This window comes from Apodemus sylvaticus, chromosome 22 (assembly GCF_947179515.1).
Source record: "Apodemus sylvaticus chromosome 22, mApoSyl1.1, whole genome shotgun sequence".
In the NCBI taxonomy this organism is placed as follows: Eukaryota; Metazoa; Chordata; class Mammalia; order Rodentia; family Muridae; genus Apodemus; species Apodemus sylvaticus.
The window spans coordinates 19716277-19734837 of record NC_067493.1 but is presented as its reverse complement, the minus strand read 5'-3'; positions in this window follow the sequence as shown (position 1 = coordinate 19734837).

The window sequence follows — 18561 nt, the reverse complement described above, 5'->3', positions numbered from 1 at the left end:
CATTTCATTAGATGCTGAAAAACATTTGACAAAATTCAACATCCTTTAATGTTAAAAGTCTTGGAAAGATCAGGAATTCAAGGCCCATACCTAAACATAGTAAAAACAATATACAGCAAACCAGTAGCCAAAATCAAACAAAATGGAGAGAAAGTTGAAGCAATTCCACTGAAATCAGGGACTAGACAAGGCAGCCCACACTCTCCCTATCTTTCAATATAGTACTTGAAGTCCTAGCCAGAGCAATGAGACAACAAAAGGAGGTCAAAGGGATTCAAATTGGAAAAAGAGAAGACAAAATATCATATAGATTATATGATAGTATACTTAAGTGATCCCAAAAATTCCACCAGAGGACTTCTAAAGCTGATAAACAATTTCAGCAAAGTGGTTGGATATAAAATTAACTCTAACAAATCAGTAGCCTTCCCATACTCAAAGGTTAAACAGGCTGAGAAAGAAATTAGGAAAAGAACACCCTTCACAATAGTCACAAACAATATAAAATATCTTGGTGTGACTCTAACCAAACAAGTGTATCCGTATGACAAGACTCTGGAGAAAGAAATCAAAGAAGACCACAGAAGATGGAAAGATCTCCCATGCTTGTGGATTTGCAGGATTAATATTGTCAAAAGCATTCTACAGATTCAATGCAATCTCCATCAAAATTCCAACTTAATTCTTCCTAGAGTTAGAAAGACCAATTCTCAAATTTATTTGGAATAATAAAAAAAAAAAACCCAAGATAGCGGAAAAACTATTCTCAACAATAAAAGAACTTCTGGGGGTGGAAATCACCATCCCTGACCTCAAGCTGTACTACAGAGAAATAGTGATAAAAACTGCATGGTATTGGTACAGTGACAGGCAAGTATATCAATGGAATAGAATTGAAGACCCAGAAAAGAACCCACACACCTATGGCCACTTGATATTTGACAAAGGAGCTAAAATCATCCTGTGGAAAAAAGACAGCATTTTCAACAAATGGTGTTGGTTCAACTGGTGGTCAACATGAAAAAGAGTGCAAATTGATCCATTCTTACCTCCCTGACTTGAGGTACAAACCTCAAGTCCAAGTGAATCAAGGACCTCCACATAAAACCAGATACACTGAATCTAATAGAAGAGAAAGTGGGGGAAAGCCTCAAGCACATGAGTACAGGGGAAATTTTCCTGAACAGAACACCAATGGCTTATGTGCTAAAATCAAGAATCAACAAATGGGACTTCATAAAATTGCAAAGCTTCTGTTAGGCATAGAACACTGTCAATAGGACAAAATGGCAACCAACAGATTGGGAAAAGATCTTTACCAATCCTACATCTGATAGAGGGCTAGTATCCAATATATACAAAGAACTCAAGAAATTAGACTCCAGAGAACCAAATAAAAAATGGGGAACAGAGCTAAACAGAGAATTCTCAACTGAGGACTATCCAATGGCCCAGAAGCACCTAAAGAAATGTTCAGCATCCTTAGCCATCAGTAAAATGCAAATCAAAATAACCCTTAGATTCTACCTCATACCAGTCAGAATGGCTAAGATAAAAAAAAAAACTCAGGTAACAGCAGATGCTGGTAAGGATGTGGAAAAAGAGGAACACTCCACCATTGCTGGTGGAATTGTAATCAGTCTAGCAGTTCCTCCGAAATTTGGACGTGGTATTACCTTAGGATCCAGCTACATTCCTCCTGGGCAAATACCCAGAAGATGCTCCAACAAGTAATAAGGTCACATGCTCCACTATGTTCATAGCAGCCTTATTTATAATAGCCAGAAGCTGGAAAAAAAAAGCCCCAATGTCCCTCAACAGAGGAATGGATACAGAAAAAGTGGTACGTCTACACAATGGAGTACTGCTACTCAGGTATTAGAAACAATGACTTCATGAAATTCACAGGCAAGTGGTTGGAACTTGAAACTATTATCCTGAGTGAGGTAACCCAGTCACAAAAGAACACACATGGTATGCACTCACTGATAAGTGGATATTAGCCCCAAAATTGGAATACCAAAGATACAATTCACAAACCATATGAAGCTCAAGAAGGAAGACCAACGTGTGGATGCTTCAGTGCTTCTTAGAAAGGGGGAGCAAAATACTCAAAGGAGGAAATATGGAGATAAAGTGTGGAGCATAGACAGAAGGAAAGACAATCCAGAGACTGCCCCATTTGGGCATATATAGTTGTCAAACCCTGATGCTATTGTAGTGCTTGCTGACAGGAGCCTGATGACTGTCTCCGGAGAAGCTCTGCCAAATCCTGACAAATACAGAGGCAGATGCTTGCAGCCAACCATTGGACTGAGCATGGGCTCCACGATGGAGGAGTTGGAGAAGGGACTGGAGGAGCTGAGGGGGTTTGCAACCCCATGGGGGGAGCAACAGAGTCAACTGTCCAGACCCTCCGGAACTCCCGAAGTCTGGACCACCAACTAAAGAGTACACATGGAGGGACCCGTGGCTCTGGCTGCACATGTAACAGAGGATGGCCTTGTTGGACATAAGTGAGAGGAGTGGCCCCTGGGCCTGGGGCGTGGGTTGATGCCCCAATGTAGGGAAATGGCAGGGCAGGAGTGGGTGAATGGGGGAGTACCCTCATAGAGGCAGGGGAAGGGAGGATGGGATAGGGAGTTCTGGAAGGAGACTTGGAAAAGGAATAACATTTGAAATGTAAGTAAGGAAAGTATCCAATAAAAGGAAAAAAGATGAGGAGAAAAGGAAAAGAAAAGAGAAAAGAAAAGAAAAGCTTCTACCCCCTGTCCTTTCTGCTGGGGCAGACTCTTGCCAGCTCTGCCATAGTGAAGACCATCTCCAGATACATCCTAGAGAACCAGCTGCACTCGGCATTTCAGATCCAGCTGCACTCAGGGCATTTGGAGTGCAGAAAGGCCTGGGAGCACAGTGTGTGCACCATATCCAGGTATAGCAGGGAGATAACTAACCTCCCAGGACTGTGGATACACCTGAGAGCACAGAGCTGATCCTGGGCCACAGAGCTACATACACAAACACCACCATAGGAGACCTGGTCTCCCAGGACAGCCTACATACTTGTGTGCACAGAGAGAACAAGAATCGCAGGAATACAAATACACAGGCTTGCAAGATAGAGAAGCCACAGTCAGAGACAGTAAGACCAGCTGTTTAAGAGATAAACAGATGGAAGCAAATGCAAGACCAGTACCAACAGAAACCAAGGCAACACTGCACCATCTAAACCCAGTTCTCCCACAACAGCAAATCCTGAATACCCCAATGGCCAAGTCCGCTCAGTCAGTCAACAGGTTCTCCAGCACAGGAGTGAGGATTGAAAAGAAAGAGACAATTAGACAAAACTGCAGTATGACCCCAGTCAATTCTTAGACTGAAGGGGGTTTAATAATTTTCAATCCATTTTTATACCAATTTAATTACATGGAGAAATTAAGATCAATAGTAGTACAATAGAAACAAGCAAGACAGTAAACACAAAATTGTCAAGGCAATAAGCAAAGTCCCACAATCACTTCAGTGACAGTTGTTTCCAGGGGTGTGTGTAAGGATGACCAAAATACCTGAACCCACTTCCTTGTCCAAGCCCAGAATCTTGCCTGAAGCTTGCTTCTCTCAAACATTCCTGCTGTAATCTACTTCACCATTATGCCCTAATGTCAGATTCCTACTTGAAGCCCTTGTCCTGGCCAATGTCAGGTTTCTGTCAGGCAGAATGGCACCCCAATAAGGCTCTTCACACCCCAACACACCAGAAAAGCAAGAACTGGATTTCATGATGCTGATAGAGGACTTCAAGGAGGATGTAAATAACTCCCTTAATGAAATACAGGCAAACAAGGGTCAACAGGTAGAAGCCTTTAGAGAGGAAACACAAAAATCCACTAAAGAAACACAGGAGAATATGGGTCAACAGGTAGAAGCCCTAAAAAAGGAAACACAAAAATCCCTTAAAGAATTTCAGGAAAACACAAACAAACAAGTGAAGGAACTGAGCAAAAACATCAAGGATCTAAAAGTAGAAGTAGAAACAATAAAGAAATCACAAAGTGAGACAACTCTGGAGATAGAAAACCTTGGAAAGTAGGAGTCATAGATGCAAACATCAACAACAGAATACAAGAAATAGAAGAAAGAATCTCAGGTGCTGAAGATACCATAGACAACATTGACTCAACAGTCAAAGAAAATGCAAAATACATAAAGCTTGTAACCCAAAACATCCAGGAAATCCAGGACACAATGAGAAGACCAAACCTAAGGATTATAGGTATAGAAGAGAGCGAAGATTTCCAACTTAAATGTCCAGTAAATTTCTTCAACAAAATTATAGAAGGAAACTTCCCTAACCTAAAGAAAGAGAGGCCCATGAACATACAAGAAGCCTACAGAACTCCAAACAATCTGGACCAGACCAGAAATTCCTCTTGTCACACAATAATCAAAACACCAAATGCACTAAACAATGAAAGAATATTAAAAGCCATAAGGGAAAAGGGTCATTTAAAGGCAGACCAATCACAATTATACCAGAATTCTCACCAGAAACTGTGAAAGATAGAAGATCCTGGGTAGATGTCATACAGACCCTAAAAGAGCATAAATGTCAGTGCAGGCTGCTCTACCCAGAAAAATTCTCAATTACCATAGACAAAGAAAGCAAGACATTCCATGACAAAAAACAAATTTACACAATACCTTTCCACAAACCCAGCTCTACAAAGGATAATGGATGGAAAATACCAATATAAGGAGGGAAACTATACCCTAGAAAAAAACAATAAAGCAATCTTCTTTCAACAAACCCAAAAGAATATAACCACACAAACAGAATTTCAACATTAACAATGAAAATAACAGGAAGTAACAATCACTTTTCCTTAATATCTCTTAATATCAATGGTCTCAATTCCCCAATAAAAAGGCATAGACTAACAGACTGAATACATAAATAGGACCAAACATTTTGCTGCATACAAGAAACCCACCTCAGTAACAAAGTCAGTTACTACCTCAGAGTCAAAGGTTGGAAAACAATTTTCCAAGCAAATGGTCCCCAGAAACCAGCTGGAGTGACCATTCTTATATTGGATATAATTGACTTTCAACCAAAAGCTATCACAAAAAATAAGGAAGGACACTTCATACTGGTCAAAGGAAAAAGCTACCAAGATGAACTTTCAATTCTGAATATCTATGCTCCAAATGCAAGGGCACCCACATTCATAAAAGAAACCTTACTAAAGTTCAAACCACACATTGCACCTAACCCAGTAATAGTGGGAGACTTCAACACCCCACTCTCAGCAATGGACAAATCATGGAAACACAAGCTAAACAAAGACACAGTGAAACTAACAGAAGTTATGGACCAAATGGATCTAACAGATATTTATAGAACATTCCATCCTAAAGCAAAAGAATATACCTTCTTCTCAGCACCTCATGGCACCTTCTCCAAAACTGACCATATAATTGGTCACAAAACAAGGCCTCAACAAATACAGGAATATTGAAATAATTCAATGCACCCTATCAGATCACCACAGTCTAAGGCTGGTCTTAAGTTCAAACAAAAATAACAGAAAACACACATATACATGGAAGCTGAGCAATGCTCTACTCAATGATAACTTGGTAAGGAAGAAATAAAGAAAGAAATTAAAGACTTTTTAGAATTTAATGAAATTTAATTTAATGAAAACAAGGACGCATCATACCAGTACTCATGGAACACAATGATAGCAGTGCTAAGAGGAAAACTCATAGCTCTAAGTGCCTCCAAAAAAGAAAGAAAGAAAGAAAGAAAGAAAGAAAGAAAGAAAGAAAGAAAGAAAGAAAGAAAGAAAGAAAGAAAGAAAGAAAGAAAGAAAGAAAAGAAAAGGAGAGAGCTTAAACTAGCAGCTTGGCAACACACCTGAAAGCTCTAGAACAAAAAGAAGCAAATGCATCCAAGAGGAGTAGAAGGCAGGAAATAATCAAACTCAGGGCTGAAATCAACCAAATAGAAACAAAAAGAACTATACAAAGAATCAGCAAAACCAAGAGCTGGTTCTTTGAGAAAATCAACAAGATAGATAAACCTTTAGCCAGACTAACCAGAGGGCACAGAGGCAGTACCCAAATTAATAAAATCAGAAATGAAAAAGGAGACATAACAAGAGAAATGGAGAACAAAATAATCATTGGAACCTACTACAAGAGTCTATACTCAACAAAATTGGAAATTCTGGACAAAATGGACAATTTTCTAGACACCTGCCAGGTGTCAATGTTAAAACAGGATCAGATAAACCATCTAAATAGTCCCATAAGTCCTGAGGAAAGAGAAACAGTTGTTAATAGTCTCCCAACCCCCCCCCCCCCCCAAAAAAAAGCCCAGGACCAGATGGGTTTAGTAGGAAATTCTATCAGATCTTCAAAGAAGACCTAATACTGATACTCTTCAAATTATGCCAGGAAATAGAAACACAAGGGACACTAACCAATTCATTCTAGGAAGCCACAATAATGCTTATACCTAAACCAAAGAAAGACCAAACAAGGAAAGAGAACTTCAGACCAATTTCCCTTATGAACATTGAGGCAAAAATACTCAATAAAATTTTGTTCAGCCAAATCCAAGGATGCATCATAACGATAATTCACCACAATCAAGTAGGTTTCATCCCAGGGATGAAGGAATGGTTCAATATATGGAAATCTATCAATGCAATCCACTACATAAACAAACTCAAAGAAAAAACCACATGGTCATTTCACTAGATGCTGGAAAAGCTTTTGACAAAACTAAGCGTCACTTCATGATACAAGTCTTGGAGAGATCAGTAATTCAAGGCCCATACCTAAAGATGGTGAAAGCAATATACAGTAAACCAATAGCTAACATCAAACTAAATGGAGAGAGGCTTGAAACAATCCCACTAAAATCAGGGACCAGACAGGGTTGCCCACTCTCTCCCTATCTATTCAATATAGTGCTTCATGTCCTAGCCAGAGCAATCAGACAACAAAAGGAGGTCAAAGGGATACAAATTGGAAAGGAAGAAGTCAAAACATCACTATTTGCAGATGGTATGATCGTATACTTAAGCGACCCCAAAAATTCCACCAGTTCCCAGAAGAGAAGCTGAGGGATATATGGGGGAGGCAGCAAAAAGAATGAGGGCCAGGATGATAGTTTACCGATCAAGGCTGAAACTTTAATGGAGGTCAGATCATTTAACAGTTTGGGCAAACCCCTCCTCCCCAGCCTCTGGGGGTGGGGGTGGGGGGTAGGGGTGGTGGTGAGTTCCAGCATTGGCTCCACTGCTCAGGCTTCTGGGCAGGTCACCTGCTTAATTCAGGAATTCGTAGATCTGGAGGAACAATGAACTTCACCTTCACCCTAGGTGGAGCAGGATCCAGACTAGCACGGGATTCCCTGCTCAACAAAGGCTGGGAGAAGTTCACCTTGACCAATGTCAAGTTCACTCTGAGCACTCCACCCTAGGATAAAAATTCCTGCTGTAACCTACTTCCCTATTATGCCCTAAGATTCCTGCCCCAAGCCCTTGTCCTTGGGCAATGTCAAGTTCCTGCCTTGTGACATAACACTCCATTATGGCTCTGTACAACCAGAGAACTCCTAAAGCTGATAAACAACTTCAGCAAAGTGGCTGGATATAAAATTAACTCAAACAAATCAGTAGCCTTCCTCTACTCAAAGGATAAAGAAGCTGAGAAAGAAATTAGGGAAATGACACCGTTCACTATAGTCACAAATAATATTACATATCTTGGTGTGACTAACCAAGAAAGTGAAAGATCTTCAAGATGACAAAAACTTCAAGCCTCTGAAGAAAAATTGAAGATCTCCTTAGGTGGAAAGATATCCCATGCTTATGGATTGGCAGGATTAATATAGTAAAAATGGCCATCTTGCCAAAAGCCATCTACAGATTCAATGCAATCCCCATCAAAATTCTAATCAATTCTTCATAAAGCTATAAAGAACAATCTGAAAATTCATTTGGAATAACAAAAATTCCAGGAGAGCAAAAATCCATCCCAGACCTCAAGCTCTACTACAGAGCAATAGTGATAAAAACTGTATGGTATTTGTACAGAGACATGCAGGAAGATCAATGTAATAGAATTGAAAACCCAGAAATGAACTCACACACCTACAGTCACTTCATATTTAACAAAGGAGCTAAAAACATCCAATGGGAAAAAAGACAGCATTTTTAACAAATGGTGCTGGATCTACTGGAAGTCAACATGTAGAAAAATGCAAATTTACCCATTCTTATCTCCTTGTACAAAGCTCAAGTCCAAATGGATCAAGGACCTTCACATAAAACCAGATACACCTCCAGGAAGTGCAAGAGGCCAGTGGTACACCCAGAGGCCAGCTGGGAGCAAGCAGTGTGCTCAGGTGAGTCAGGCCCTGCAGAGCAGAGGATCCAGCCCTGAGGCCTCTGGCGGAAGCCTTCAGGCCTCCTCTTCAGGATCAGGAACAGCCTGGGCACTGCATCCAGTCTGCTGGCAGTGCAGGAGGTCAGCTGGGCACCCAGAGACCAGCTGCGAAGAGGAAGCTTGCACTGGTGAGTCCAGCATTGACAACAAGACCAACTAACACCAGTGAGAACTAGATGGCAAAAGGCAAACGCAGGAACTTTACTAACAGAAATCAAGGCAATATGGCAGCATCTGAACCCAATTCTCCATTAGCAGAATGTCCTGGAAACACCAACACTCTGGAAAAACAACATATGGATTTAAAATCACTGGTCATGATGCTGTTACAGGATCACATGAAGGACATAAATGAATCTCTTAAAGAAATTCAGGAGAAAATGGATCAAAAGTTAGAAGCCCTTACAAGGGAAACACAAAAATCATCAAAAGAAACTCAGGAGAATGCAAAAGCCAATAAGAAGGAAACGCAAAAGTCACTTAAAGAAATACAGGAGAACATTGGTCAACAGGCTGAGGTCATGAAAGAGGAAACACAAAAATCTCTTAAAGAATTACAGGAAAACACAAACAAGCAAGTGAAGGAACTAAGCAAGACCATCCAGGATCTAAAATCAGAAGTAGGAACAACTAAGAAATCTCAAAGGAAGACAACTTTGGAGATAGAAAACCTTGGGAAGAAATCAGGGGCCACAGATGCAACTATCAACAACAGAATACAAGAGATAGAAGAAAGAATCTCAGATGCTGAAGATACCATAGAAACCATGGACTCAACAGTTAAAGAAAATGCAAAATACAAAAAGCTTGTAACCCAAAACAACCAGGAAATCCAGGACACAATGAGAAGACCAAACCTAAAAATTATAGGCATAGATGAGAGTGCAGATTTACAACTTAAAGAGCCAACAAATATCTTCAATAAAATTATGGAAGAAAACTTCCCTAACCTAAAGAAAGAGATGCCCATGAATATACAAGAAGCCTATAGAACTCCAAACAGACCGGACCAGAACAAAAATACCTCCTGTCACATCATAATCAAAACCCCAAATGTACTAAATGTACTAAACAAAGAAAGAACATTAAAGGCAGTAAGAGAAAAAGGCCAAGTAACATGTAAAGGAAGACCTATCAGAATCACACCAGACTTCTCACCTGAGACTATGAAACCTAGAAGATCCTGGGCGGAGCTCATGCAGACTCTAAGAGAACACAAATGCCAACCAAACTACTATACCCAGCAAAACTCTCAATCACCATAGATGGAGAAACCAAGATATTCCATGACAAAACCAAGTTCACCCAATATCTTACCACAAACCCAGCCCTACAAAGGATAATAGGAGGAAAACACCAACACAAGCAGGGAAACTTCACCCTGGAAAATGCAAGATAGTAATCTTCGTACATCAATCCCAAAAGAAGATAACCAATCAAATATAAAAGATAACATCAAAAATGACAGGAAGTAATAATCACTATTCCTTAATATCTCTTAATATCAATGGACTCAATTCCCCAATAAAAAGATATAGACTAATGGACTGGATACTTAAACAGGATCCTACATTTTGCTGCATACAAGAAACACACCTCAGTGTCAAAGACAAACACTACCTTAGAGTAAAAGGCTAAAAGACAATTTTACAAGTAAATGGTCTCAGGAAACAAGTTGGAGTAGCCATTCTAATATCAGATACAATTGACTTTCAACCTAAAGTCATCAAAAGGGACACTGAGGGAAACTTCTTGCTGGTCAAAGAAAAAACACACCAAGAAGAACTCTCAATCCTGAACATCTATGCTCCAAATGCAAAGGCACCCTCATTCATAAAAGAAACTTTACTAAAGCTCAAAGCACACATTGCACCTAACACAATAATTGTGGGTGACTTCAACACTGCATTTTCCTCAATGGACCGATCAGGAAAACAGAAACTAAACAGGGACACAGTGAAACTAATTGAAGCTTTGGACCAATTAGAGTTAACAGATATATATAGAACATTTCACCCTAAAGCAAAAGAATATACCTTTTTCTCAGCACCTCATGGTACCTTCTCCAAAATCGACCATATAATTGGTCACAAGACAGACCTCAACAAATATATGAAGATCGAACTAATTCCATACCTCCTATCAGATCACTATGGAGTAAAAGTGGTCTTCAATAGCAACAAAAACAACAGAAAGCCCTCATACACATGGAAACTGAACAATACTCTACTCAATGATACCTTGGTCAAGGAAAAAATAAAGAAATCAAAGACTTTTTAGAATTTAATGAAAATGAAGATACAACATACTCAAATCTATTAGACACAATGAAAGCAGTGCTAAGAGGAAAACTAATAGCCCTGAGTGCCTCCAAAAAGAAAATGGAGAGAGCATAGACTAGCAGCTTAATGACACACCTGAAAGCCCTGGAGCAAAAAGAAGTGAATTTACCCAGGAGGAGCAGAAGGCAGGAAATCATCAAACTCAGGGCTGAAATCAATCAAGTAGAACCTAAGAGAAACATACAAAGAATCAACAAAACCAGGAGCTGGTTCTTTGAGAAAATTAACAAGATGGATAAACCCTTAGCCAAACTAACCAAAGGGCACAGAGAAAGTATCCAAATTAACAAACTTAGAAATGAAAAGGGAGATATAACAACAGAAACAAAGGAAATTCAAAAAATCATCAGATCTTACTACCAAAGCCTATACTCAACACAACTGGAGAATCTGGAGGAAATGGACAATTTCCTAGACAGATACCAAACACCAAAATTAAATCAGGATCAAATAGATCATCTAAACAAGCCCATAACCCCTAAAGAAATAAAAGGGGTCATAGAAAGTCTCCCAACCAAAAAAAGCACGGGACCAGATGGCTTCAGTGCACAGTTCTATCAGACCTTCAAAGAAGACCTAACACCAATACTCTTCAAACTGTTCCACAAATAGGAGCAGAAGGAACACTACCCAACTCGTTCTATGAAGCCACAATTACACTGATACCAAAACCACACAAATATCCAACAAAGAAAGATAAGTTCAGGCCAATTTCCCTTATGAATATCGATGCAAAAATACTCAATAAAATTCTTGCCAACTGAATCCAAGAACACATCAAAATGATCATCCACCACGATCAAGTGGGCTTCATCCCAGGGAATGCAGGGATGGTTCAATATACGGAAATCCATCAATACAATCCACTACATAAACAAACTCAAAGAAAAAACCCATATGATCATTTCATTAGATGCTGAAAAAGCATTTGACAAAATTCAGCATCCTTTCATGCTAAAAGTCTTGGAAAGAACAGGAAGTCAAGGCCCATACCTATACATAGTTAAAGCAATATACAGCAAACCAGTAGCCAACATCAAACTAAATGGAGAGAAACTTGAAGCAATCCCACTAAAATCAGGGACTAGACAAGGCTGCCCTCTCTCTCCATATCTTTTCAATATAGTACTTGAAGTTCTAGCTAGAGCAATTAGACAACATAAGGAGGTCAAAGGGATACAAATTGGAAAGGAAGAAGTCAAATTATCACTATTTGCAGATGACATGATAGTATCCTTATGTGACCCAAAAAAACTCCACCAGAGAACTCCTACAGCTGATAAACAACTTCAGCAAAATGACAGGTTATAAAATCAACTCAAGAAAGGAGGAGTGGCCCCTGGTTCTGGAAAGACTCAGTGAAACAGTATTCGGCAAAACCAGAACGGGGAAGTGGGAAGGGGTGGGTGGGAGGACAGGGGAAGAGAAGGGGGCTTACGGGACTTTCGGGGAGTGGGGGGGGGGCTAGAAAAGGGAAATCATTTGAAATGTAAATAAATTATATCGAATAAAAAAAATAAAATCAACTCAAACAAATCAGTTGCCTTCCTATACTCAAAGGATCAGCAAACTGAGAAAGAAGTTAGGGAAATGACACCCTTCACAATAGCCACAAACAATATGAAGTATCTTGGTGTGACTCTAACCAAACAAGTGAAAGATCTATACAAAAAGAACTTCAGGTCATTGAAGAAGGAAATTGAAGAAGACCTCAGAAAATGGAAAAATCTTCCATGCTCGTGGATTGGCAGGATTAATATAGTTAAAATGGTCATCTTGCCAAAAGCAATATATAGATTCAATGCAATCCCCATCAAAATCCCAACTCAGTTCTTCACAGGGTTAGAAAAAGCAATTCTCAAATTTTATCTGGAATAACAAAAAACCCAGGATAGCTAAAACTATTCTCCACAGTAAAAGAATTTCTGGGGGAATTAGTATCCCAGACCTCAAGCATTACTACAGAGCACTAAAAACTGGCACAGGGACAGGCAAGTGGACCAATGGAATAGAATTGAAGACCCAGAAATGAATCCACACAACTATGGTCACTTGATCTTCGACAAAGGAGCTGAAAACATCCAGTGGAAAAAAGATAGCCTTTTCAACAAATGGTGCTGATTCAACTGGAGGTCAGCATGCAGCAGAATGTGAATTGATCCATTCTTATCTCCTTGTACGAAGCTCAACTCCAAATGGATCGAGGACCTCCACATAAAACCAGACACACTGAAACCAATAGAAAAGAAACTGGGGAAAACCCTTGAGGACATAGGCACAGGGGGGAAAGTTCCTGAACAGAACACCAATAGCTTATGCTCTAAGATCAAAAATTGACAAATGGGATCTCATAAAATTACAAAGTTTCTGTAAGGCAAAGGATACTGTCAAAAGGACAAAACGGCAACCAACAAATTGGGAAAAGATCTTTACCAATCCTACATCCGATAGAGGGCTAATATCCAATATATATAAAGAACTCAAGAAGTTAGACCTCAGGGAACCAAATAACCCTATTATAAAATGGGGCACACACCTAAACAAAGAATTTTCACCTGAAGAAATTCAGATGGCTGAGAAGCACCTTAAGAAATGCTCAACATCATTATCCATTTGGGAAATGCAAATCAAAAGAACCCTGAGATTTCACCTCCCACCAGTCAGAATGGCTAAGGTTAAAAACTCAGGAGATAGCAGGTATTGGCGAGGATGTGGAGAAAGAGGAACACCCCTTCACTACTGGTGGGATTGTAAGATGGTACAACCACTATGGAAATCAGTCTGGCAGTTCCTAAGAAAACTGGACATGACACTTCCGGAGGACCCTGCTATACCTCTCCTGGGCATATACCCAGAGGATTCCCCAGCATGCAATAAGGACACATGCTTCACTATGTTCATAGCAGCCTTATTTATAATAGCCAGAAGCTGGAAAGAACCCAGATATCCCTCAATGGAGGAATGGATACAGAAAATGTGGTATATATACACAATGGAGTACTATTCAGCAATTAAAAACAATGAATTCATGAATTTTTTTAGGCAAATGGATGGAACTGGAAAATATCATCCTAAGCGAGGTAACACAATCACAAAAGAATACACATTGAATGCAATCATTGATAAGTGGATATTAATTAGCCCTGAGCTCTGAATATTGAAGATGCAATTAGCATATCAAATGATTCCCATGAAGAAGGAAGAAGAGGGCCCTAATCCTGGAAATGCTTGATCCAGCATTGTAGGGGAGTACCAGGACAGAGAAAAGGGAGGGGGAAAGACAGGAGAATGGATGGAGAGAAGAGGATTTATGGGACATATTGGGAGGGGGGAACTAGGAAAGAGGAAAGCTTTTGGATTGTAAATAAAGAATATAGAAAATAAAAATATATATTTAAAAAAAACAGATACACTGAAACTTATAGAGGAAAAATTGGGTAGAGCTTTGAACGTATGGGCACAGGGGAAACTTTCCTGAATAGAACACCAATGGCTTATGCTCTAAGACCAAGAATTGACAAATTGGACCTCATAAAACTGCAAAGGTTTTGTAAGGCAAAGGACACTGTCAATAAGACAAATGGCAACCAACAGATTGGGAAAAGATCTTTACCAACCCTACATCCAATAGTGGGCTAATATCCAATGTATACAAAGAACTCAAGAACTTAGACTCCAGAGTGTCAAATATCCCTATTAACAAACAGGGTACAGAGGTAAACAAAGAATTCTCATTGGAGGAAACCTGAATGGCTGTGAAGCACCTAAAGAAATACTCAGCATCCTTAGTTATCAGGGAAATGCAAATCAAAACAACCCTTAGATTCTAAGTCATGCCACTCAGAATGGCTAAGCTGCAAATTTGGGACAGCAGATGCTGGAAAGGATGTGGAGAAAGAGGAACAATTCTCCATTGCTGGTGGGATTGCAAGCTGGTAAAACCACTCTAGAAATAACTTTGGTGGTTCCTCAGAAAATTAGACATAGTACTACCTAAGGACCTAGCTATACCATTCCTGGGCATATACCCAGAAGATGCTCCAACATGGAATAAGAACACATGCTCCACTATGTTCATCGCAGCCTTATTTATAATAGCCAGAATCTGGAAAGAACCCAGATGTCCCTTCAACAGAGAAATGGTTACAGAAAATGTGGTGTATCTACATAATGGAGTCCTGTTCAGCTATTAAAACAATGAGCTCATGAAATTCTTAGGCAAATGGATGGAACTAGAAAGTGTCATCCTAAGTGAGGTAACACAATCACAAAAGAAGATACATGGTATGCACTCACTGATTAGTGGCTATTAGCCCCAAAACTCAAAATAGACAAATTATAATTCACAGACCACAGGAAGCTCAAGAAGTAGGACGACCAAAGTGTTGGTGCTTTGGTTCCTCTGAGAAAGGGAACAAAGGACTCACAGGAGCAATTATGGAGACAAAGTGTAGAGCAGAGACTGAAGGAAAGGCCACCCAGAGACTGTCCTACTTGGGGATTCATCTTATAAACAGTCACCAAACCCCAACACTATTATAGATGACAAGAAGCGCATGCAGAAAAGAGCCTCTTATGGTTATCTCTGGAGGGACCATGCCAGAGCTTTACAGATACAGCTGCAGATGCTAGCAGCCAACCATAGAACTGAGCGTGGGGTCCCCAATGGAGGAGTTGGAGGGAGGACTGGAGGAGCTGAAGTGGTTTGCAGCCCCATGGGATGAACGAAGAGTTTGGCCAACCAGATGCCCCAGGGCTCTCAGGGACAAAGCCATCAACCAAGGAGTATACATGGTTCCAGCCAAAAGTGTGGCAGAGGAATGCCTTGTCAGACATCAATGGGAGTAGAGGTCCTTGGTCCTACGAAGGCTTGATAGATGTCCCAGTGTGGGGAAATTGATGTGGGTGGGGAGGTGGGAGTAGGTTGGGTGGAGGGACAGCTTCTTGGAGGTAAGGGATGGGAGGATGTGTTGGGGGTTTTCTGGGAGTAGGAAAACCTGGAAAGGGTATAACATTTGAAATGTAAATTAATATATTCAATAAAAATAAATAAATAGAAGCTCTGAATACTCAAGACACAATTAACATATCAAATGATTCCCAAGAAGAAGGAAGGAGAGGGCCCTGGTCCTGGATTCGCTTGATCCAGCATTGTAGGGGAGTACCAGGACAGAGAAATGGGAGGGGGTGATTGGAGAATAGGCTGAGGGAAGAGGACTTATGAGACTTATGGGGAGGGAGGAACTGGGAAAGGGGAAATCATTTGGAATGTAAACAAAGAATATAGAAAATAAATAAATAAATACCTAAATAAATAAATAAATAAGAAAAGAAAAAGTAGATACCAATGTAGTATTTAAAATTAATTTGAAGGCAACTGGCCACTATCCTATGGTTTTGCCATAATATAATCTAGGAAGCAAAATCAGTCATAAATGTTCAATGAAATGGCTAAATTATTTGTCCTCAAAGGAAAAATTTTAAAATAATAATCTTGTATATTGTGTAGAATAGTTATACTTAAAATACTTAATTTTTGCATGCACTTGGGGAATATTGTTAGAAATGTCCTTCAATTTCTCTAGTTGATTGAAACTTTAGTAAACACCTTGTAGAAGGTACATAAACATGAGTTACAACATAAAGTCTTTTTTCCTCCAAAGTACAATTGTCACAATAAAATATAATCCAGAAAAAAAAAGATTTAAGAAAATGTTCTTAAGTTCAAGTTGTTTTATATTGGTAATGAAAGTTATGGTAGAGATTGAGTACAGAACTCTGAACTCACCAAGATAGGATATGTAATAGAATCCTTGCTGCAATTTGCCAGATACACATGGACTGGGCATCGTCAATGTAAATCTTACCTTTATAATTGTCTATTCTCTGATATTTTATCTTTGGAGCATGAGAACTTTTGAATTATATTTTACGAAAGCTGAAATATTTTGTTGAGTTTAAAGAGACTTTGAATTTTGACCTTTGAAATATGCAAATTCTTGACGGACATTAAATACATTTTGCATTACAAAAATATCATGAGACATTTGTTGATTTGAGATGGGATGTTGTGACTATATTAGGGTTTTTCCTCTGGAGGTTTAGTCCTGGAAGTGGTACATCATAAATGGATTTATAACCCTAACTCTGGGGTTTAGGTCCTGTGGGTGATATGTAGGAAAAACTCTTGCATATTATATGGATGTGACACCTGTCAGTTAAAGCTGATTAGCCTGTAGCTGAGGCAGGAAATAGAAGAATCCTATAGAAGGATTCTTGGATAGAGCCAGGTGGAAAAGCAGAATACTGACTTCCAGGCAGCTGGGATGAGGCTCTCAAATGCCCACAACCTACTCCAACAAGGCCACACCCACTCCAACAGGGACACACCTTCACTCCCTGGGCTGAGCATATACAAACCATCACACCTGTAATTCTTTCAGTGAGTTATTTATATCCTCCTTAAAGAACATTATTATCTTCGTGAGATAGGATTTTAGGTCAACTTTCTGCTTTTTAGGTGTGTTCAGGAATCCAGGACTTGCTTTGGTGGAAGAACTGGGTTCTGATGGTTCCAAAGTATAGTGGCTTCTGTTGCTTATGGCCTTGTGCTTGCCTCTCACCATCCGATTATCTCTGGTGTTAACTGGCCTGAGTGTCTCTAGAGCCGGCCTCCTGTGCCCTTGGGTTGCTACAGGTCTCCTGGGAGACCTGTGGTCCTGGGTACAGCAGATCTCCTGAGAGCCTTCAGACTGTGCAGTCTCTAGAAGGACACACAAGCTGATGATCTGCCCCAGTGAAAGGTGCAGGCCAGAAGGAGTTTTTAATCTCACATGATCAGCAGTAGACTTTGGGCTTTGAATCAGGCACTAACAATTTAATATTTTAAAGTTCCTTGGGATTAAATAATTGAATATTTGAATTGTGAAAAAGCCACGAGATTTTGGCAATAAGGCAGGGAAAGAAGGAAATTCTATGGTTAGGATAAGGTTTATCACCTCTGAAATTCTTATTCATATTTAATTTACATTCAGATAGTGATAAAAGGGGGACATTCTGAGGAAAATACTCTAATTGTTTCTTGTGTCTTTGATGCCTATATCCTGGCACCATCATACTGTCCTGTGCCCTGGAATGATAAGATATCAGTGCCTAATGTGTCACTAGGCTGCCTGTCCCCAACCATTCCTCACCTGAACAGTGAAAACCAAGAACAAAAACCTCAGCACATAGTCATGCCCTCATCTTCAGTTGAGCTGATAGGATGAATAGATATTCCAAAGAGGTTGGCTGACATTATATGAGCTGGGCAGTCCAATAATTGCAGTCCGTGCCCCAAGGGAGGCGGAGAATCGAGTCCATGAGATTGGATGCCTCAGATGTTCCAATCTGGTGGATTTCTGAAGGGCTGCTGGTCTTTGGTTTATGTGGAAAGGCTGTGAATAAATGAATTCTGATGTCAGCGAAGGATACCAGTAGCGGTGGCAACAAAAAACATAGGCAATGTCCTAGTTACATTTATGTTACTGTGACAGAATACCCTGCCCCAAAACAACTTTGAGAGAAAGCATTCATTTGGCTTACAGTTCCAGGTTAGATCTGTGACTGCGGAAACATCATGGCAGGTGACTAAGACAGCTGGTTACTCCATATTCATAATGTTCCCTATGCAGGATAAAAGTGAAGCGGGTTGATTGAGAGCAAGTAAGCAAATGTCTCTATTCTGCCTACTTGCTTAGCTGCTGTCAGTCAGCCC